Source organism: Salvelinus fontinalis, chromosome 7 (genome assembly GCF_029448725.1).
Source record: "Salvelinus fontinalis isolate EN_2023a chromosome 7, ASM2944872v1, whole genome shotgun sequence".
NCBI classification, from domain to species: domain Eukaryota; kingdom Metazoa; phylum Chordata; class Actinopteri; order Salmoniformes; family Salmonidae; genus Salvelinus; species Salvelinus fontinalis.
The window spans coordinates 39,060,895-39,082,094 of record NC_074671.1 but is presented as its reverse complement, the minus strand read 5'-3'; the positions used below and the strand labels follow the sequence as shown (position 1 = coordinate 39,082,094).

The window sequence follows — 21,200 nt, the reverse complement described above, 5'->3', positions numbered from 1 at the left end:
AGTTTAGAACAAATTCTTATTTACAATGACGGTCTACCGGGTAACAGTGGATTAACTGCCTTTTCCAGGGAGCAGAACGACATATTTTTACCTTATCAGCTCGGGGATTCGATCCAGCAATCTTTCGGTTACTGGCCCAACGCTCTAAACACTAGTCTACCTGCCGCCCCAAGTTATGCAACTTTAGTTGTGATACAAATGTTGGGCTGTATGTTTAGATATCCACCATAAACTTTTTTTAATTTGGGCTGTGACAGTTTATTACAAATCAGTCTGACATTACTTTTGACAGTATTTCAATCTGAAGACAGTATGGTTTTAAGTGACTGAAATGCATCAAAAAGGTATTGTCACACCCTGACCATAGTAAGTTGTTTATTCTCTGTGTTGGTTGGGGCATGATAGTGACTTGGGTGGGTCATCTAGGTGAATTTGTATGTTTATGGTGGCCTGATATGGTTCCAAATCAGAGGCAGGTGTTTATCGTTGTCTCTGATTGGGGATTTAGGTAGCCATTTCCCCATTGGTATTCGTGGGATCTTGTCTATGTTTAGTTGCCTGTCAGCGCTAGTTGTATAGCTTCACGTTTCGTTTGGTTGATGGTTTGTTGTTTTGTTCAGTTAGTTTCAGTTTATAAAAAATATTTGGAACTCTAAGCACGCTGTGCCTTGGTCTACTCATTTCAACGATCGTGACAGGTATTGGGAAGTTCAGAAGATCATCAGGCATTAATGTTGTATAATCTTCTGTGTAAAAAAGAGCCTCATCTTTGATGATGTTATTTTCCCCCCAGTTTGATTTAGTGCCTGGTTTTGTCCACTTGGTCCTAACGGATTGTGGGAAAACAGTATGTACCTGAGAGTCTTATCTTTCAGTGATGGGGTCATTTTATTGTTCAAAATATGGAGCTACATTTGTAGGAAGACAACAGAAACCACTCAGTTTATTACAACTGCATCTAGCGGCTACCAGAGGTTACTGACATAAGTGATGTGGGTGATTGTGCCGGATCCCAATGGTTGATTATCCAGGGCTTGGACCGGTAAAGGAGATGAGTGGGTACGAGGTGATGTTCAGGGAGGAGGCAAGGGCCTGGTCGATGAAATTCCCGATGAGTCTACTAGAGCTGTAGAGACAACACCTAAGGAACAAGACAGCCAGTAAAATGGAAACCAGGAAGGGTTATTATGGAAAATTATGGAAAATTATGATGGAATACTTACGCCTACCTATTATACCTACTACTACTGGCCGCAATAGGAACACAGCCCCAACTGTCTCTGGTGACGCCGCTCTGCCGTGGAGAGGTGTGTGGGCCCTACCTCCATGGGTTCAGACTCTGCCTCAGGTAAGCGAGGGGTGAGGGAGGTGCCAGCGCTCTTGAAAAAGGTTGTCCAGACGGATGGCCATCGCGGTGAGCGCGTCCAAGAAAGGTCGTCGTCCCGGCACACCAACTCTGTCTGGACCTCCTCGCGCAGTCCTCTTTGGAATAGGGTGCAGAGCGCCGGTTCATTTCATCTGCTGCAGGCTGCCACGGTCCGGAAGTTGAGGGTGTACTCAGCAGCGGTTTGGGCACCCTGCCGGAATTGGAATAGTCGCTCACCTCCCTCTCTCATCCGGTGGATGATTGAAGACCACCCTGAACCTCTCATAGGAACTCAGCTCTTCCTCTCCTCTCTCCCAGACAACTGTAGACCACTCCAACGCCCTCCCGGTCAGCAGGGAAATGACTGTGGCCACCTTGGAGCTCTCAGTGATGGGGGCTCCTGTCTGACGGCCGAAATAGAGGGAGCACTGGAGTAGGAAGCCACGACATTTGGATGGCGTCCCGTCATACTTGTCTGGGAGGTACAGTCAGGCATCGCCTCCCTGGGCAGATTGCTGGGTGGGTTGGGGGACTGGCTTGCTGGGACGACTCCGTGGTCCTCCGCAAGTTGGAGGCAAATCCTCTCGGGTGGACGATTCGTAGGACCTCACCCATAGCCGCACCCAGTTGCGCTAGCTGATTGTGTTGTTGGCAGGGTAGGTGTCCCTGTTCTCCGACCATCTGGGAGATGTCTTTCTCTTCTGCTGCCTCCATAATTTGTGAGGCAGTATTCTGTAACGTATACGCTGGGAGTCAGGAAGCAGGTGTAGAAGGTGAGTTTAATAATAATAAAACGCAGATAAACAAAACAGGAGAAGCGTACTAAACGAGACCAAACCAATACTGCCTGATGACTAAGGCTACTGAGGGCTAAATAAAGGGAGAGTAATCAAGGTGATGATGAGGTCCAAGTGTGCATAATAATGGGGATCAGGAGTGTGTAATGACGGTGCCAGGACTGGTGGTCATTAGACCGGTGATATCGAGCACTGGAGAGGGGGATAGAAGAGGAATTTGAATTGAATTGAATTCAATTATATTTCCTTTAATTCAAATTCAAATTGCAATTCTGTATCCTGTTTACCACTTAAATTCAAATCAAATTCAAGAATTGAATTGGAATTGATGAGGCATTCTCAATTCAATTCTGAATTGAGCACAATCCTGCTAAGGTCAAAATGAAATTCTTCTTCTTGAGGTCCCATGATAGGCAGGCAATTATAGGTCACACACAGGAGCAACTGTTGCTGTTTGGCCAAGCTATTCTTATACCTACAGACTATAGGGTTTCTTGTACACAGACTTGAGGCGTTCCTTTTGTGTGGAGAGAGAAAGCTTGGCATTATGTCTTCTTAGTATATTTGAGCCAAGAGCCAAAGGGTAAAAAAACTACATTTCAGCTTTTAAACTTAAGACAGATTTTACACTCAGATTGTTTTACAGCAAAGATATTTTACCTGTTCAGCTTGTATGTCACGTTCCTGACCTCATTTCCCTTGTTTTGTATTTATTTAGTATGGTCAGGGCGTGAGTTGGGGTGGGCAGTCTATGTTATTTGTTTCTATGTTTAGGTTTGTTCGTTTGGCCTAATATGGTTCTCAATCAGAGACAGGTGTTTGTCATTGTCTCTGATTGGGAGCCATATTAAGGTAGGCTGTTTTCACTGGTTGTTTGTGGGTGATTGTTGCCGTGTCTGTGTTTGTTCGCCACACGGTACTGTTTTCGTTCGTTTGTTCACGTCGTTTATTGTTTTGTAGTTGTCAAGTGTTCTTCGTGTTCGTCTTCGTTTAAAATATTAAAGTATGTATTCAAACCACGCTGCGCTTTGGTCCGATCCTTGCTCCTCCTCAGACGAGGAGGATTACAACGAGCGCTACATTGTAACTAATAACACATCTATTATCATGTTACCTATATCATTCACTGTTTGGTCAAACACCTCTAGAAGGGTCCCCTCTCACCTGCATACATTAATTAGAAAACTGACTGTTTATGGGACTGCAGGCTAAATCATTCAGCAGAGTGGTCGGTCGGTCGGTCCACAGTGAACGGCCATGCGGTGGGGCCTGGGTTGTCCTGACAGGGAATAATAGTTTTAGCATACCCAATGAGTCCCTCCTAACGTGTTTCAGTTTCCCACGGTAGTCAACCCGCCAGGCCATGTTGGATGGGGGGAGGTGAGAGAGGAACGGTTTCACCCACGCCCCACCCTCCCTCCCTCCATCTTTGATGAAAAAAAATGCTCAGAAACAGTCTACATCAGCAAAGATCAATGATGAGGCATTTAGCTAAACCACGGTCTGTTCCTGTTCATACCCTGCTCGTGCTATTCAAAGACGACTGACTGGAAAAAGAGATGGTTGTTATCCAATGGAAACTCTCTCAGATCTTTCCCATTTTCCTTGGATTATGCCACTGTTAGCGTGAAGTCATTTTTAAAACGAAACGTCTGTGGAAAACAAAGAATAATAATAATATGACTACCAATAATGAAACGGTCTGAAGAGAGGGAGAGTGCTCTCTGGTGTGTTTAAAAGCAACTAGAATAAAACAGCTCAATTTATTTTCTTTGGCAGAACTATTAGGATAAATTCATATACTGGGGGATGAAGACTGATGATTATGCTATTATATACATACACCCTTCAAGTTGACCCTACAGCTAGAGTAAGATGGTTCAAAGAAGTCAATTACAATGCATTGACTTCATTTATTTAAAAAAATTGGCACCAAGGACCAAAAGCAATATTGTAGCTAATAATACAGATATTGAAAGATACAGCATTCTCATGAATCTAAAATTCACCAACATCCTCCCAACACGGCATAACCTACTACAGATGTTCTCAAAGCGGCACAATTCACAGAAATAATGAAATCGGCAATAAAAGAGGATATTGTCTTTAACTAACTAACCCCATCCCAGGAAGTGAGAGAAATGAAAGGATGACTAGAGCTGCTTGCGATGGCTCCTGTCGAGAGACTGAGGCAGGGGATGGGGGAGAGGAGGCGAGGGGAGGAGGGGATAAGAAGCCATCCTCCTCCACTACATTAAGGAATCATGCTCCTCCCTTAAAATTAGTATTGATCCTCTTTTGGCTGGGGTCGTTTAGGAGTTTTATGTAACAGCGGCTTGGTGCAGTGGAGCGCCTACCGGCCTAGCCAGAACAGGAGGCAGGAGACAGGAACCTAGCTAGCAGCCTGCCGGTGGGCCTGGGGATCTGTGGAGGAGGGCTCTGCACTCTATTTTCTATATAGTGCACTACTTTTGACCAGGGCCCTGGACAAAAGTAGTGCACTATATATGCAATAGGGTGCCATTTTGGGATAGACCTGTAGTAGAGGGCTCTGGAGCAGAACAAGAGACTTGGTGTGGGATTGGGTTGCAGAGAGGGGCCCAGTCTGGGCCTGGACCCCACCAAGCCATCTGGGCTGTCAGTTAAGAGCATCAGCTTTGCTGGGGAGGGACTGAGAGAGAGATAGAGAGAGAGAGAGAGAGAGAGAGAGAGAGAGAGAGATGAGGGGGAGGGAGAGGAAGAGATAGAGCTAAAATGAGAAAGGGGTAGTGTTGGCACACTTCAAGATAACAGAGAGCGAGGGAGTGAGCGAGAAATAGACACCGAAAGGAAAATAGAAACAGTTCAGGTTGAGACAGTGACAAATGAGGATGCGTGATAAGAAGGAAAGCAAGAGCAGAGGAATATAGAGCAAAGAGGAGAGAAACAGAAAGCACAAAAAGAGAGCAGAGAGAGAGAATAGAATAACACACCATTGGTTCCAAACAAAGAGAGGCCAGCAGCAGTGAGCAGTCAAAGTGTGGCAGTGATGGAGAGAGAGACACCAGAGCCTAAACAGGCTAATCTCTCCCAGGAGAGCACAGCTAAATGTGAGGCCTAGGCCTTCCTCCACACATCCCTTACATCACCACAACAGACTCAGAGTTGTAGTGATAGATGATAACAAACTAGAGGAGAGTGTACTACACACCCACAGCTGCCCGGGTGGGGCTAAGAAGGTTATTGATAATAACAGAGAGATACATTACCAATAACAGGCAAGACAAACTCATTTTCAAGACTTCACTAATATCATCAAAATCAATCAATCACAGCACATATTTGGGCTCCTTCTGTAGATTTGACCTGATTAAGTAGAATCCTGTTGAAAATAATGTTAAAGTACCAATTATATTCCTATATTCCTTTTTATTTATAGCAGAGTGTCAAAACACTGGTTTTAAATGTCCAAATGCATAATCAATATGCTGAAATGTCTTGATATTTTGAAGACCAAGACATAAAAATGACTCCCTACACACATGTGTCACACTTGTGTTCAGATAACTTGTATTTTGCTTAATTAGTACATTATAAACTGCTCAACATTTACCAGGCAGTCACTCAAGACTGGAATTGATTAGCTTGTTCTACTGTAATCAATAGCGTGCGCAAATTAATCACTCACGTCAATATTTGTATTGAAATCAATGAGGGGATTCGATTAATCTGGCCCGGGCGCCCCTGATAGACGTGTTTTGCACCGGGTGAAAGTTGATTCCATTCGTTTTTTGGGACCGTGTGGCGAAGTTGGAACGGAACAAAACAAAAGCAACGTAATTAAGCTTGTGGAGTAATGAGTAGGATTCTGATTTTAAATAAAAATGCTTTATCTACCTTCAATGAAAACTATTATGAAAATTCAAAAAATATTTTATGGAAAATAGTTATGTTTCTGGACCACGCACCTTGCTGCCTTGTTGACAACATGACTGAGTGGCGCAGACTACTGTTTGATTCGAAAAGAGCGCTCCTCCCTCACCACTTTTGCCCGACAAACGTCTCTGGCCTTAATAACACATACGGATTTGAGGGTCAAATTATCACTCAAATGAAAGCCAGCCCCTATCGCTATTTAGAAATCGACGTGAGAATATGATTTGCTGAAGTTAACCAGTAGAACAAGTCTTACAGAAGGAAATACAACACTTTTCTACTGGTAAATTCCGACGAATTCAAAATGTCAGCTTGCGCATTGTAGTAACACGTTCTGTCCACCATGGGGAAATTAATGTAAAATAAAATAATACAATATGTCAAAATAATGTTTACAACAATGACATATTTCGTACTACTTTAACCATGGAGTGAGTAAAGAAAATGCTCCTAAATACAATTTAACCACCGGGGGCTCTAGACTAGAGCATCCATGGTGACTATAAACCTTTGACGTCCCTACTAATAAGCAATAATAGTTACTACTACCAAAATACAAATGTATATTACCGGATAGTTTGTCATAAACAAACAATAAATGACACAAATAAACAAATGATATTGCCACATTTTTCTCATACATACTCTTGCAAATGTTTCTCATCCATACTCTCCGACTGAAATTCTGAGTCACACACACACACACACGCACACACACACACACACACACACACACACACAAAGACCCTGCAAACCCAACAATGTTTGAGGACTAGATTTCAATCTTAGTCCGTTTCCGTCCTAAACACCAGGTCATTCTGAACTCACTTCCTGTTTGCTATGACCTAATTCTATTTATTGTTACATACACCAAATAGGTGCAGTGAAATGTGTTGTTTTTAAAGGGTCAGCAATAGTAGTACTGGAGCAAATGAGGGTTAAGTGCCTTGCTCAAGGGCACATTGACAGATTTTTCCCCTTGTGGCCTCAGATATTCGAACAAGCGACCTTTCGGTTACTGGCCCAAAGCTCTAACCACTAGGCTACCTTCCCATCTGCTCTATGGATTTTTCTCCTCACCAGGAAAAATTTGACTGACACAAACTATCCGAGTCAGGACAGGGGGAAAGATCCAGGGCATTCACACATTGTTGTGAAGTAATGCAGGACAGCACTGGTCATCTGAGTGCACCACCTTCTTTTGGGAATCACATTCAAATGGCCTCATATTTTTCTCTCTGTATAAGATGAGACTTGAAAAGGTTTTGGATAAGGGCCCAGTATCACCCAACTAGACACACACATGCAAGCGCGTGCACACACACACACACACACACACACACACACACACACACACACACACACACACACACACACACACACACACACACACACACACACACACACACACACACACACACACACACACACACACACACACACACACACACACTTAAATTAACAAACACAAACTCACTCATATGAATTTACACTGACTGTGTCATTAGCTGGGGGACTGAGGTCTTCTAACCTCAGGGTGAATACAGTAACGTCTGTCAGCCCAACTATCCAAGATACATACTTACCTTGGCTGCTCAGTACAGCGCTCTCTCGCTCGCTCCGTGAGAGTGTGTGGTACATGAGTGTGTGTCATGAATGGAGACTTTGGAGCTTTCGAGTATGGCAAGGAAAGCATACGTGTTTTTGTGTGCATACATATGTGTGTGTATGTGTATGCATGTGTGTACGTGTGCCTCACACGCTGAACCCCATACAATCTTTCCTTCCCCAGTCTTCCCCCTGTTGTGATTGTCAAAAGAGACAGCCGTCCCCTGGAAACCACTGTTTTAAATTTATGCTGTGTTTATTGGAGCGCCTGTTGTATTTTACTGCTCATTTGTTTCTGTTGCTGGAACGGCCACCCTTACGTTTTGCAAAGACGTCAAGCTCAGTATATCAAGGTGTTATTGTTGGAGGCATCTTCTCACATTTTAAAATCGCTCTGCGATGAAATAATACCTGTGTGGTGAGATGTAGTGAGAAGGAAATTATTACTCAGGTGTTACAGGCAGAAGGAAGGATATTTTTCCAGACCACTCTTCTCTTTCTCCCTTCATCCTTACTTTAATATTGATCTACCGTGCTGAATGAGAGTCTTCCAAATGGCGTATCTGACTGCAGCTCCATTCTTTTCTATTGTGGCGATGGGAAAGGGTTTTCCACAATGGTTTTACGGTCAGTTACCATGGTATAAGCATGTATGACCACACAAAACAATGTATGATTATGATGAGTAGAATAAAACAACTTCCACTGACATTTCAAATCCATTCCTGTGCCACAAGAGTAAGACATTTCAAATACATACCCGTGCCTTCATTGCATGTTACACTATATGCTGTTGTAACGGAGGTAGTGTGCCGTGTCATAAAGTATGTGTTCATCTTAGATGACAATGGGCATAACTGCATGTGAATGACTGCAGTTTCCCTCCATTTAACTTCCCCCTTATAAATCCCAGTTGCCAAACTCCAACAGACCTTCTCTGGTCCTCTACTCTGTAAAGTAACTTAGGTTTCATAAAAGGGAGGATTGCCTGGGCTCCTCGCCTTACCATTATGACTTTAAAACTGGCGACTTAATGCAATTTCACATCTCAAAGTCCACGCGTCCGCTACAGGGTCCAAACCCCTGACTAAGACTGAGCCCGACCACCCACACCTTTACAAGCACCGACCGGCGAGGTGCTGAAAGGGTTACGGGACCGCCGGGGAGTATGGGTAGTAAGGGAAACCAGAAGCCACAGTTTAAATTCCAGAACAGGAAACGACTGTAATAACACAACATTGTCAAAGGGCTAGCTGGAAATAAACATCCTACATGATATTCTCGTTTATTATTCATAATAAAGATGGTAAACGGGGGAAAAATAGAAGTTCAGCAGTGCATGAATTCTATAATTGGTGCCTAATCCGGCCTCTCCCAATAACTCATGGATTGGTTGACAGGAAGTGGGATAGAAACCTACAGCACTAAATTCGTTTTTTGAGGTTTCAAAATGATCACTTACAGTTTGTAATAAGTTGTGTGAAACACTCCCTCAACATAGACCTGCACCTAAAGAGTAAAACCATGACCACCAACTGAGTATACGTAGACTCCGTGGAGTTACGCAAGCCATACACCAAAAGTCACTCCATTACGGCACACTGAAAATGTCAAAAGTTGAAAAGAGTCAAGCGTTTAATTTTAATGTTTTACAGCTCTGGAGAGTGCGATCGAGGGAGGGCATACTGCCTTGCCTTGATCGTTGAAGAAATAGAGGTGCAGAAAGAGAGGTGCAGAAAGAGAGGGACAGAAAGAGGCGGGGGCGGGGGGACAAAATCGAATTTTGTTCATCCCTCCAGGTCCCAGATGTTTGAGCCTCTCGGCCATAGAAATATAATTTCTAGAATGGACATCCCCATTCGAGTCAATGGGCTGTGGGTGAGTATTTCTATGCTGTTTCCTTCAGTGCCTCTAGATCTGTTATTGAACATGGCCCCACAGAAAATATCTAATACTCAACCCACCTTAACAGCATGGCTTGGATGGGACAACACTGTCCATAGATAGAATATGTTTGAAAAACACCAATGAGGTGTGTTATATACTCTCCTCATTTCCATAGGGTTGCATACGAGTGTACCTAAGAAATCCCTATAATAAGGGGGAAATGTATTCCGCACCATTGGCATAAAGGTGCGCTTGAAATAACACCATCACAGGAGCATGAGTTTCAACTTGACAGTGGACACATACATACATAATTAACCAACCTAAAAAAAAATGCATATTTAATCTCAAAGCATTTCATCTCCAAACATCAAAACACCCTCACTACACTGACATAATGAGAATGGTACTTGAGCCTAAATTATTTGTATTTGTGGTAAGAGAGAATTGGCATGGGAATCTTTGCAAGATCGTCCTCTACCTGCATAAAGCTGCAAAAAATTTGCTATGAAAAGTAACTACTTGTTTTGGTTTTGGGTCAAATTAAATTATATGAATGGCTGATTGCATATAAACAAATCAAATCAATTTTATTAATTATTATTTTATTTTATTTGTCACATACACATGGTTAGCAGATGTTAATGCGAGTGTAGCGAAATGCTTGTGCTTCTAGTTCCGACCATGCAGTAATATCTAACAAGTAATCTAACCTAACAATTTCACAACAACTACCTTATACACACAAGTGTAAAGGAATGAATAAGAATATGTACATAAAAACATATTTTTATTTATTTTATTTTTATTTTACTGTTATTTTACCAGGTAAGTTGACTGAGAACACGTTCTCATTTGCAGCAACGACCTGGGGAATAGTTACAGGGGAGAGGAGGGGGATGAATGAGCCAATTGTAAACTGGGGATTATTAGGTGACCATGATGGTTTGAGGGCCAGATTGGGAATTTAGCCAGGACACCGGGGTTAACACCCCTACTCTTACGATAAGTGCCATGGGATCTTTAATGACCTCAGAGAGTCAGGACACCCGTTTAACGTCCCATCCGAAAGACGGCACCCTACACACAGGGCAGTGTCCCCAATCACTGTCCTGGGGCATTGGGATATTTTATTAGACCAGAGGAAAGAGTGCCTCCTACTGGCCCTCCAATACCACTTCCAGCAGCATCTGGTCTCCCATCCAGGGACTGACCAGGACCAATGAATGAACGATGGCCGAACGGCATAGGCAAGATGCAGTAGATGGTATAGAGTACAGTATATACATATGAGATGAGTAATGTATGGTATGTAAACATTATATAAAGTGGCGTTGTTTAAAGTGGCTAGTGATAGATTTATTACATCAATTTTTCATTATTAAAGTAGCTAGAGATGAGTCAGTATGTTGGCAGCAGCCACTCAATGTTAGTGATGGCTGTTTAACAGTTTAACAGTCTGGTGGCCTTGAGATAGAATACAAAGTGTTGTTTTTCAGTCTTTCGGTCCCTGCTTTGATGCACCTGTACTGACCTCGCCTTCTGGATGATAGCGGGGTGAACAGGCAATGGCTCGGGTGGTTGTTGTCCTTGATGATCTTTTTGGCCTTCCTGTGACATCGGGTGGTGTAGGTGTCCTGGAGGGCAGGTAGTTTGCTCCCGGTGATGCGTTGTGCAGACCTCACTACTCTCTGGAGGACCTTACCGTTGTGGGCGGAGCAGTTGCCGTATCAGGCTGTGATACACCCCGACAGGATGCGCTCGATTGTGCATCGTAAACACACCAGACAGCTGGTCTGCGCATGCTCTGAGGACACGGCTGGGGATGCCGTATGGGCCGGCAGCCTTGCGAGGGTTAACACGTTTAAATATTTTACTCACGTTGGCTACAGGGAAGGTTTTGGTAGCGGGCCGTGTCAGTGGCATTGTGTTGTCCTCAAAGCGAGCAAAGAAGTTGTTTAGTTTGTATGGGAGCAAGACATTGTGGTCCGTGACGGGGCTGGTTTTCCTTTTGTAGTCCGTTCTTGACTTGTTAACGCTGCCACATACCTCTCATGTCTGAGCCGTTGAATTGCGACTCTACTTTGTCTCTATACTGACGCTTAGCTTGTTTGATTGCCTTGCGGAGGGAATAGCTAAACTGTTTGTATTCGGTCATGTTTCCGGTCACCTTGCCCTGATTTAAAGCAGTGGTTCGCGCTTTCAGTTTTGCGCGAATTCTGCCATCAATCCACGGTTTCTGGTTGGGGAATGTTTTAATAGACGCTGTGGGTACAACATCACCGATGCACTTGCTAATAAACTCCCTCACTGAATCAGCGTATTAATCAAGGTTATTATCTGACGCTATGCGGAACATATCCCAGTCCACGTGATCGAAGCAATCTTGAAGCTTGGAATCTGATTGTTCGGACCAGCGTTGAACAGACCTGAGCACGGGCGCTTCCTGTTTTAGTTTCTGTCTATAGGCTGGGAGCAATAAAAAGGGATGGTGCCAGCAACTGCATTCAGCATGAGTAGCAGGGCTGCCGTTGGGGTGAGAAACACTCCAGATTGGAGAGAGAAAGAGTATTGGTAAGATAAAGAGAAGAGAGCGGTACACTGCCAGATGGTGCCCTATCAGTCAGCTAGGCATGTACAGTGCCTTCGAAAAGTATTCAGACCCCTTCAATTTTTCCACATTTTGTTACGTTACAGCCTTATTCTAAAATTGATTCCATTGTTATTTTTCCTCATCAATCTACACACAAATCAAATCAAATCAAAAATGTTTTGTCACATACACATGGCTTGCAGATGTTAATGTGAGTGTAGCGAAATGCTTTTGCTTCTAGTTCTGACAATGCAGTAATAACCAACGAGTAACTACTACCTTATACACACAAGTGTAAAGGGATAAAGAATATGTACATAAAGATATATGAATAAGTGATGGTACAGAACAGCATAGGCAAGATGCAGTAGATGGTATCAAGTACAGTATATACATATGAGATGAGTAATGTAGGGTATGTAAACATAAAAGTGGCATAGTTTAAAGTGGCTAGTGATACATGTATTACATAAAGATGGCAAGATGCAGTAGATGATATAGAGTACAGTATATACATATACATTATATTAAGTGGCATTGTTTAAAGTGGCTAGTGATACATTTTTGAGCAATTCCCATCAATTTCCATTATTAAAGTGAGATGGAGTTGAGTCAATATGTTGGCAGCAGCCACTCAATGTTAGTGGTGGCTGTTTAACAGTCTGATGGCCTTGAGATAGAAGCTGTTTTTCAGTCTCTCGGTCCCTGCTTTGATGCACCTGTACTGACCTCGACTTCTGGATGATAGCCGGGTGAACAGGCAGTGGCTCGGGTGGTTATTGTCCTTGATGATCTTTATGGCCTTCCTGTGACATCGGGTGGTGTAGGTGTCCTGGAGGGCAGGTAGTTTGCCCCCAGTGATGCGTTGTGCAGACCTCACTACCCTCTGGAGAGCCTTCCGGTTGTGGGCGGAGCAGTTGCCGTACCAGGCGGTGATACAGCCCGACAGGATGCTCTCGATTGTGCATCTGTAGAAGTTTGTGAGTGCTTTTGGTAACAAGCCGAATTTCTTCAGCCTCCTGAGGTTGAAGAGGCGCTGCTGCGCCTTCTTCACAACGCTGTCTGTGTGGGTGGACCAATTCAGTTTGTCCGTGATGTGTACGGAGAGGAACTTAAAACTTACTACCCTCTCCACTACTGTCCCGTCGATGTGGATAGGGGTGTGCTCCCTCTGCTGTTTCCTGAAGTCCTCAATCATCTCCTTTGTTTTGTTGACGTTGAGTGTGAGGTTATTTTCCTGACACCACACTCCGAGGGCCCTCACCTCCTCCCTGTAGGCCGTCTCGTCGTTGTTGGTAATAAAGCCTACCACTGTAGTGTCGTCCGCAAACTTGATGATTGAGTTGGAGGCGTGCATGGCCACGCAGTCGTGGGTGAACAGGGAGTACGGGAGAGGGCTCAGAACGCACCCTTGTGGGGCCCCAGTGTTGAGGATCAGCGGGGTGGAGATGTTGTTACCTACCCTCACCATCTGGGGGCAGCCCGTCAGGAAGTCCAGTACCCAGTTGCACAGGGCGGGGTCGAGACCCAGGGTCTCGAGCTTGATGACGAGTTTGGAGGGTACTATGGTGTTAAATGCTGAGCTGTAGTCGATGAACAGCATTCTTACATAGATATTCCTCTTGTCCAGATGGGTTAGGGCAGTGTGCAGTGTGGTTGCGATTGCGTCGTCTGTGGACCTATTGGGGCGGTAAGCAAATTGGAGTGGGTCTAGGGTGTCAGGTAGGGTGGAGGTGATATGGTCCTTGACTAGTCTCTCAAAGCACTTCATGATGACGGAAGTGAGTGCTACGGGGCGGTAGTCGTTTAGCTCAGTTACCTTAGCTTTCTTGGGAACAGGAACAATGGTGGCGCTCTTGAAGCATGTGGGAACAGCAGACTTGGATAATGATTGATTGAATATGTCCGTAAACACACCAGCCAGCTGGTCTGCGCATGCTCTGAGGACACGGCTGGGGATGCCGTCTGGGCCTGCAGCCTTGCGAGGGTTAACACGTTTAAATGTTTTACTCACGACGGCTGCAGTGAAGGAGAGTCCGCATGTTTTGGCAGCGTGCCGTGTCAGTGGCACTATGTTGTCCTCAAAGCGAGCAAAGAAGTTATTTAGTCTGTCTGGGAGCAAGGCATCCTGGTCCAGCAGTGGTTCCCGCTTTCACTTTCGCGCGAATGCTGCCATCAATCCACAGTTTCTGGTTTGGGAATGTTTTTATAGTTGTTGTGGGTACGACATCGCCGATGCACTTTCTAATGATTTCGCTCACCGAATACCCCATAATGACAAAGCAAAAACAGGTTAAGACATTTTAGCAAACATATTTTTATTAGTATTCAGACCCTTTACTCAGTACTTTGTTGAAGCACCTTTGGCTGCGATTACAGCCTTGAGTCTTCTTGGATATGACACTTCAAGCTTCGCACACCTGTATTTGGGGAGTTTCTCCCATTATTCTCTGCAGATCCTGTCAAGCTCTGTCAGGTTGGATGGGGAGTGTTGCTGCACAGCTATTTTCAGGTCTCTCCAGAGATGTTAGATCGGGTTCAAGTCTAGACTCTGGCTGGGCCACTCAAGGACATTTAGAGACTTGTCCCGAAGCCACTTGTCTAGGCTGTGTGCTTAGGGTCGTTGTCCTGTTGGAAGGTGAACCTTCACCCCAGTCTGAGGTTCTGAGTGCTCTGGAGCAGGTTTTCATTAAGGATCTCTCTGTACTTTTCTCTGTTCATCTTTGCCTCGATCCTGACTAGTCTCCCAGTCCCTGCTGCTGAAAAACATCACCACGGCATGATGCTGCCATCACTATGCTTCACCGTAGGGATGGTGCCAGGTTTTCTCCAGACGTGATGCTTGGCATTCAGGCCAAAAAGTTCAATCTTGCTTTCATCAGATGAGAGAATCTTGTTTCTCATGGTCTGAGAGTCTTTAGGTGCCTTTTGGCAAACTCCAATTGGGCTGTCATGTGCATTTTACTGAGGTGTGGCTTCCGTCTGTCCACTCTACAATAAAGGCCTCATTGGTGGAGTGCTGCAGAGATAGTTGTCCTTCTGGAAGGTTCTTCCATCTCCACAGAAGAACTCTAGAGCACTGTTAGAGTGACCATTGAGTTCTTGGTCACCTCCCTAACCAAGGCCCTTCTCCCCTGATTCCTCAGTTTGGCTTGGCGGCAAGCTCTAGGAAGTCTTGGTGGTTCCAAACTTCTTCAATTTAAGAATGATGGAGGACACTGTGTTCTTGGGTACCTTCAATGCTGCAGAAATGTTTTGATACCCTTCCCCAGATCTGTGTCTCTATGGACAATTCCTTCAACCTCATGGCTTGGTTTTTGCTCTGACATGCACTGTCAACTGTGGGACCTTATATAGACAAGCGTGTGCCTTTCCAAATAATGTCCAATCAATTGAATTTACCACAGGTGGACTCCAATCAAGTTGTAGAAACATCAAACAAGGATGATCAATGGAAACAGGATGCACCTGAGCTCAATTTTGAGTCAAAGGGTCTGAATACTTATGTAAATAAGGTATCTGTTTTTTAGCTGTAATAAATTTGCTAAAATTTCTAAAAACCTGTTTTCGGGTTTGTCATTATGGGGTATTGTGTGTAGATTACTGAGGATGTTTTTAATAAGGCTGTAACGTAACAAAATGTGGAAAAAGTCAAGGGGTCTGAATATATGTATGTGACTCGTAATGGGTAAGGATTGCCTGACTAAATGGGCAAACCTCCTGTCTCTGTCTCTCACTCCCCCTTCACCCTATCCATCCATGGAAGACACTTTGTGATTTCCAGCCAAACACCTGAAAGGGCTTCTGTGAACCGATCAATATTGTCATTACTGCCACAGCACAGCCCATTCTTAATTCTATTTGGTGATGAAGCAAAGATTTAGGTATTGATCACAAAAAGTTGTGAAGTGCCACCTACTTTCCCCAAGTTTATTGTGCATAGGCACAGGAACTCTATGCATGGCTCTGTAATACTAGTAATATATAGTAACATAGAATTTCATATTTAAACATATTAATAATTTCATAGGATCTCTGGGAGTCGTAATCTATTCAACGTCAATAATCTGTCTGAGGGAAAAATGAATGCTGCCTCGGTAAGTCATTAGAAGGTAGTCACCTATGTTTTTCGCTTGCTGCTTTGGGAGATGTGAAATATTGATAAGCTGCCTCTGGATCGCTATCAGCATGAACGATAACCACATCGTTCATTATACACTACCTGTAACTGTATTTCACCAACACTAAAAATATCCTATAGGAAGCAAACTATGCTTTAGCCTGTAATATGCGTTTTCAATAATAACATCTGTACACCTTATTTTGTATGTGAGACTGAGAGAGAATGTGTGTGTGTGCCTCTGTGCGTGCGTGCATGTATGTCTGTGTGAAGGGGATTCCTCAGCAGCAGGGCAGCCCCAGCATGTCTCTCTCGCTCAGGCTGTGAAAGACCCCCTCTATCTCTCTCTGCCTCACTACACAGCCGCAGCAGTGAGCAACACCACCTGCCAGGGACCATTCACTAAAGCCTGTGACAGTGGTTAACTGAACAGGACATGTGTAGCCTGAAGTGACTCCGATCGTAGCAAAACTAAAAACATTACGCCTGAATACATCCAGGAAGTCAGAAGCATACTGTTCTACACCCCCAGGGAGCTGCCAGGGACCCAGAAGCTGTGAACGAATGTGTGTGCTGTTTGTGTGTGTGTGTGTTTGTGGAACTGAATGCACATACATGTTACAGAAGCAACATGGTGTGCGTCTATCATGGAACTGTCATCAGAATAGCATACTACTACTACTGCTAGTACTACCACTACTACTATCACTACTAGTACTACTACAACTACTATACTTTACTAACACAACAGAAAAATAAGGCTTCTCATTATTTGATTAAACCTACTGTAGTGTTTCTTTTTATGAAAAATAATGACACCCAAACTGTTTGTGGTCCAACTTCAGTCACTTATGGATGTTTCTGCAGTATTTACCAAGATGTTCTAATAAACCTAAACCTAGGCCTATGTGAAATCCACATATATTGTAACCAAGGCTGGCATAGGCTATTATATTGTGTGTACAGATCTTGACAGGCAGCATAGAACATTGCAGAGCTGTCCTCTGAAACATGTACTCATTCTCATCATTCCCTCCACTGTATGTGCAAGCGTCAGGCAAAGGACAACCCCTTTCCTCTTGACAACATTGGAGGTTTACATTTCAACGCCGCTTATTGGCTACATTCTACGAGCCATACCATTCCACTCGAAAAGAGGGTTTCGGGAAACTATGCGATTGCGACACATTCCATTCTTTCCAAAATGCGTGAAAAATATTGTAATCAAACCATACTATATTTACAGTATCACATTTTCTCACTATTAACAGCTGACATTTGACTACAATTTGGATTGAAACACGGTCTACTTACTACTCTCTCACCTGCCGTCCCTGGCTCGAGGTACTGCTCAAAATGTCTGTCGAGAAACAGTTAGGAAGATCCGCCGTTCTGCAAGAATTGAATATGTCGCAATTTACAAATTAACGAAGAAGCCTCCAAAACAACTGGGGATACAGGTGAGATGTCTTAAAATACCTCGACAATTTCGTCAAAGCCTAACCCAATGGGCTTGCTGTATTGTATTACGGAGGTCATTTCAGCCAATAGGAATGTAACGATAGAGAGCGATAGCAGGCTTAGGCCTTTCCATAACATTGTAAATCAGGAAATCATAAATAACCAGTGTACTATCCGTTTATTTAGGTGTGCGAAATATCTGCGAATGTGTGCTTTCCACTCCTTTGCAAACACGACAGCCGTGTATTTACAGTCATATCAGCACACGTCATATAGGTCAGTCGTCCATGGCACTTTCAGGATCAGACAAGATCAGAAAACAGATTAGCTTTATGCCTTTCGTAGTTGCAATTGGAAAATCTATATGATACCAATCATGTATCTGGGTAGTTTTATGCACTGTATACTGATACTACATTTACCTGTGCAGGTGCCATAGCCCTATAAATGACGCCGCGCGTCATTTATAGGGCTACAGGTGCCATAAATATCCAATTGTATTGGTCGCATACATATGGTTAGCAGATGTTATTGCGAGTGTAGCGAAATGCTTATTTGCACTGATGGTTGCCTGGCCTATATAGACAAATCCCCCATGCAATAGTTTCATTGGGCCGATTGAATTATTTATAGTAAAAGAAAACACAGTAGAAACGTTCACTAAGTTGTTTTGTAAAAGAGAATTGGAAGCCCACCTGTAGCAAGGCTTTTCTCACGGGATGATTTCACTTCCACTCATGTGCAATTAGCTTGGGGAAGAGGTTACTTCTCTGAAGTACTTTGAAGGTACTGCCATTTGTTAGCGCAATGTTAACTTATTATGATGCATGTTATTGTTAAACATGCCCCCCTTAAAACATTGCATGTCCTGTTTCATGATGACAGAGGAAAAGAACAGCATGCAGTCAGATGAATGGCAGTAAGGCCTAAATGTCAGGAGCAACACTGAATATGCACTGTCAGTGTTTCTGAGGACACACCAAGGGAGGGCTACGGTGAAGAGGTGGCTTTATGATGGCAGGGGGGAACTTTCCACTAATGGGAAAGACATCTCAAATCTTAGCCCTGGACAGAGTGATGAAAATGTCTCCTTACATGTTTGTGTTGTGTTCCAGGGTGATTTCCTTACCAAATCTATGGTGTTTGTTTTGCTTTCCCTCAAAAGCAGCATGTGGACAAATATACCTACTTCTACCTCTATCAAATGGACCACAGTCCTACGAATAGCTTGCCTTGACAACTCAAACTGAATTCTTCTGCTGCTCTATCATTCACTAGCTAGCATACTTCAGTCTGAGACTGCCATAATTGAAGTCGTTTGTGGTCACATCAAAACGAGGGGTGTTGTACAAAACAAAGCGGTTGGATAATCTAACCAATCAGAATATCAAAGCCAATGACACATTTTTAAACGCCGCTTTACCCACGTGTGTTCTGGCTCTGGCCCAACCCATCGGTTTCTGCGACTAATCAGACAGTCTACAATGGGATGTCGTCGGGGTTGTAATCAGATCCAGACTACGGAGAAGAAACTAACATCCGTGGAATAGCGTTTGGGTAGCCAGGCAAACGAATAGCATGCAATGCTAATGATAAAGTCTTTTTAATTATGCCTAATGCATTTCTTTCCTGTAACACTGAAAATATATTCCCTCAGTTTTTAGTAATAAGGTCAGATACAGTACAGTGTTATCCAGTGGAAATGTGTGACTCTGATCTAGTGTAAACACACTGTTTGAAAGATGTGGGACGTTTACTTTGGCATGTTAGGCGCTACAGTGTGGTTTCACATGTGGTGAGGGGGAGAGAGGGGAAATGGGAAGATAGGGGTGAGGCAGGGGAGAGAGAGTTAAGGAGGAATGGCTGTTTATTTAACATTTCCGGTCAATCATAACCAAGTCAATATCGCTCGTATGATGTAAGAGAGAATGGAGAGAAATTGCTTTGCTGAAATTGAACTAGTGCTCAACTCTACTGTTTGACTCCCAACTATATCACATCCCGAATCTCAAGAAAGAAAGGAGAGGTGTATTCATTCCACCGATTCTGTTGCAAAATGTTTCTTAAACGGAACGAAACCAGGTGTTTGGACTAATGAGTACAACCCTGAACTAGAGCTAAACTCTAATCATCTTAAATGCAGTCAGTACATTTTAAATGAAAGAACAAGAAAGTATGTTAGACCCGTGCCAAGTCTGGAGAATAGTTAGTTCTAGAGTTTGTTCTGTAGAATAGTTAGGTTGTACAGGAAGAGTACCATTTCATGGTATGAACTGAGAGATGCTATGCAAGGTGAGACTACATGCCAAAATATACACAGTACATTCTGTATTTTGTGTGTAATGCATTCTCAATGATAAGGTCATTGATGGTGTAATCTTGCTGTCAAAATGGTTATGCCCCAGTATGATTCTTAGCTAAATTTACACAATGAAAAATATTAGTATTACCATTTTGCTAACTTTTGATAGCCTATGTAATGAATCACTAGGTGTGGCTGGTTGGATGGCAATGATGACAAACAGTGAGAGATTCAATACACAGAGGCACGTCTTAAACCAGGCAAGGCTGGCATATTTATTCAAATAAAAGGGTTCACAAAAAGGCCGATCAACACAGAGGCTGCATTTAATTTAGTCTGGAACTTAATTTAGAAGATGGAGGGGATGGCTAACGTTTTACGGGCTCCTGCTGCTACTTTGCTGCTACTGTCTCTTATGACCAAAAAGAGCTTCTGGACATCAGAACAACTCAAACTGGACAAATATTTTTTCTTTAATGAGTCCGACGCGAAGGATATACTGCTTTGTCGAGACAAGGCCCAAATCCCCATCATCCGCGTGAAGAAAATAAAAAGTGGGAGGAGGGCGGGATGCCTTGTAAGATTTTGCCGACGACTAGGTAAACCACCACTACCCTCCGTATTATTGGCCAATGTGTAATCATTGGAAAACAAACTGGACAATCTACGATTAAGACTATCCTACCAACGGGACATAAAAAAAGTTAATATCTTATCTTTCACCGAGACGTGGCTGAACGACGACACGGATAATATAGAGCTGGTTGGCTTCTCTGTGCATCGGCAGGACAGATCAGCTACGTCTGGTAAGACGAGGGGCGGGAGTGTCTATTTGTCAAAAACTGCTGGTGCGCAATGTCTGATATTAAAGAAGTCTCACTGTATTGCTCGCCTGAGGTAGAATACCTCATGATAAGCTGTAGACCACACTATCTACCAAGAGTTTTCATCTATATTATTAGTAGCCATCTATTTACCACCACAAACCGATGCTGGCACTAAAACCACACTCAGAGCTGTATAAGGCCATAAGCAAACAAGAAAATGCTCATCCAGAAGCTGCGCTCTTAGTAACTGGGGACTTTAACTTCTTATGGCTGCAGGGGCAGTATTGAGTAGCTTAGATGAAAGGTGCACAGAGGTGCCCAGAG

At 43.6% G+C, this 21,200-nt stretch overlaps 1 protein-coding gene across 2 annotated transcripts in view; it reads left to right on the top strand.

Moving 5' to 3' along the window:
• Positions 1-17,456: 17,456 nt before the first annotated feature.
• LOC129859464 (zinc finger protein 438-like) overlaps positions 17,457-21,200 on the top strand; it is a 104,041-nt gene continuing 100,297 nt past the window's right edge. For both annotated transcript variants that reach the window (XM_055929286.1, XM_055929287.1), the window contains exon 1: positions 17,457-17,746. The gene's annotated coding sequence lies outside the window, so the exon portion shown is untranslated. The remainder of the gene's footprint in view (positions 17,747-21,200) is intronic.